Source organism: Ursus maritimus, unplaced genomic scaffold (genome assembly GCF_017311325.1).
Source record: "Ursus maritimus isolate PB19 unplaced genomic scaffold, ASM1731132v1 scaffold_16, whole genome shotgun sequence".
NCBI lineage: Eukaryota > Metazoa > Chordata > Mammalia > Carnivora > Ursidae > Ursus > Ursus maritimus.
In genome coordinates this window covers 60,667,723-60,670,447 of record NW_024424008.1, presented here as the reverse complement: position 1 = coordinate 60,670,447, position 2,725 = coordinate 60,667,723, and the positions used below count along the sequence as shown (strand labels likewise).

Genomic DNA, 2,725 nt, shown 5'->3' with positions numbered 1-2,725 from the left:
CAGCCTTCATTCCCTAAACACTTGCTTTATGCCAAGACCTGTGCTGGAGGATTTGTATGGAACATCTCATCAAATTCATGACTCAACCCCACCACATAGGTGCTATTCTTATTTCCATTTTTACAGAAGAGACTTGGGTCTACAGATGTCTCATCTGTGATCTCAGAGGATAAGCACTCAGTCTTTTGCCATTAAATATGTTAGTTGTAGAGTTTTCATACGTATTCTCCATCACTGTAAGAAAGTTCTAGGTTGCTGAGGGTCTTCTATAAGGAAGGGGTGTTGGATTTTGTCAAATGGTGGTTCTGTGTCTTGAAATAGCCATATTGGTTTCCATCCTTCCTCCCTCCCTTGCGTTCCTAGAATAAACCGTCCTTGCTCATGAGATAGTTCCTTTTGTAAATGTTGTTGGAGCTGCTTGCTAAACTTTTGTTGGGAATTCTGCATCTACATTCATGAGGAATATTTGTCTGTATTTACGTCTCTTATAATGTCATTATCTGGTATTGTTAGCAGTGAAATGCTGGTACCATAAAATGAGTTCGGAAGTATTTCTTACTTTTTAATTTTCTGGATGAGTATATATAGAATTTCTATTATATCTTCCTGAAATGTTTGGTATAATTCAAAACTGAAGCCATTTGAGCCTGGCGTTTTCTTTGTGGGAACATTTTTAAGCACAAAGTTAATTTGTGTAATTTATATAGGGCTCTTCTGGTTATTTATTTCTTCTTCATTGAGCTTTAATGGTCTGAGTATTTTGAGGAATTAATCCATTTCATAGAAGTTGTGGTAATCATTTGCATACTGTTGTTAATTATAGTCCCTTGTTATCCTTTTACCATCTGTAGGATCCTAGCAATGTCAGCTTTTATTTCCTGATAGTAATAATTTTTGTTTCTCTCTGCTTTCCTATTCAGTCTGTTTGGAGTTCTATCCCATTTTTAATCTTCAAAGAGAACCATCTTTTGATTCCATGTACTTTCTCTGTTGCTTTTATATTTTCCAGTTGATGAATCTCCGTTCTGATCTCTGGTATTTCCTTTAGTTCTAAGTTTTCTTTTCCCTTGCTCTTCTTTTTCTAGTTTCTTAAGGTGGAAGCTGAAGTCACTGTTTGGAGACATTGCTTGTTTACTCATTTCATTGCACAGGGCTTGAAATTCCTCCTAAACACGGCTTTGCTAGCACCCCACAGTGTTTGATATGTTGTGTTTTAGTTTACATTCAATTAAAATTGATTTCTAATTTCAATTTTAATTTCTCCTTTGATCCATGTGCTCTTTAGAGTGAATTATTTAATACCAAATATTTGCAGATTTTCTACAGACCTTCCTATTATTGACTTCTAATTTTATTCCATTTTGGCTAAAGAACATATTCTGTATGACTGGAATTACTTTAAATTTATTTAGACTCATTTTGACCAGACTGCTTTATATGCCGAAGGGGTCAAGTTGTTTCATTATGTTGTTTATATCTTATCTGTCTTCTTTGATTTGTTTGTGCCCTTTTTCTATCGATTATTGAGAGAAGGTTAATGAAATCGCTGACTTTAGCTGTGGATTTGTCTATTTCTCTTTGTAGTTCTATCCGTTTCGGGTTCTTACATATTAAAACTGCTATTAAGTGTCTAAATGTTTAGAATTCTTATGTCCTCCCTGTGGGTTTATGCCATTACCCTCATGGTGTTACACGTCTTTATTCCCGTTAATATTCTCTGATCAGGAATGGACTTTATCTGAATCTAATCTATTTTATTGTTGACTACTGTTAGCATCATATACTTTTTCTATCATTTTATTTTAAACCTGTTTGTCTCATTATATATATTTTAATGCAATCTCATAATATCTAACATTAATTGGTGTGTTTAGACTATTTACATTTAATGAAATTATTTATAATAAATCTATCTGGCTACTTTTTATTTTTATTTATATATTTTTTAAGTAGGCTGCACACCCAACCTGGGGCTCGAACTCATGACCCTGAGATTGAGAGTCACATGCTCTACCAACTGAGCCAGCTGAGGGCCCCTGTTGTGCACCTTCTTAAAATTTGTATTATCTGGGTTTTTTTCCTTCTTTACAGTTTTTCTCCTTTCCCTTAGATTGAGTATTGTTATATTTATTTTATTTCTTTTGTTGCTTATTAGCTCTAATTTTTTATTTTGTTCTTTTAAGAGTTAACTCAGTGCTTATAATGTACAACTTTAACTTCTAGCATCACAAATATCATTATTTTAGTTCAACCACCAACTTTCCTTTAAGTTTTTCAAATTATATGTGGTATTAAATATCATATTTATTATATTAATAACATAATATATAATATATATTTTATATATATATTATATATTTATATATATTATATATTTTTATATTGTATCTTATATATATTTTTTCCCCATGTAGTTACCATCTCTGGTACTTTCATTCACTTTTATAAACCTGTATTTCTATATGGTATCATTCCCTTCTGTCTGAATGACTGACGTGAACATTTCTTATAGTTGAAGTCCGCCCATGATGGAATATTTCAGCTTTTCTATCAATGAAAAAGTCTTTACTTCACCTTTGATTTTGAAAATATTTTTATGTTTTTCTGAACTTATAATTTTTGGATGACTTTTTTTTTTTTTTTTTTTTTTTTTTTTTTTTTCTTTCACTACTGTTTTCTAGCGTGGATTGTTTGGATAATTAATCTGCTGCCAGTCCTTACTCTC

At 31.9% G+C, this 2,725-nt stretch overlaps 1 non-coding gene across 1 annotated transcript; it reads right to left on the bottom strand.

The window, feature by feature from the left end:
- Window positions 1-1,959: 1,959 nt before the first annotated feature.
- TRNAE-CUC lies at window positions 1,960-2,034 on the bottom strand. The gene has a single exon. It is a non-coding gene; the product is annotated as a tRNA-Glu (tRNA).
- Window positions 2,035-2,725: the final 691 nt, after the last annotated feature.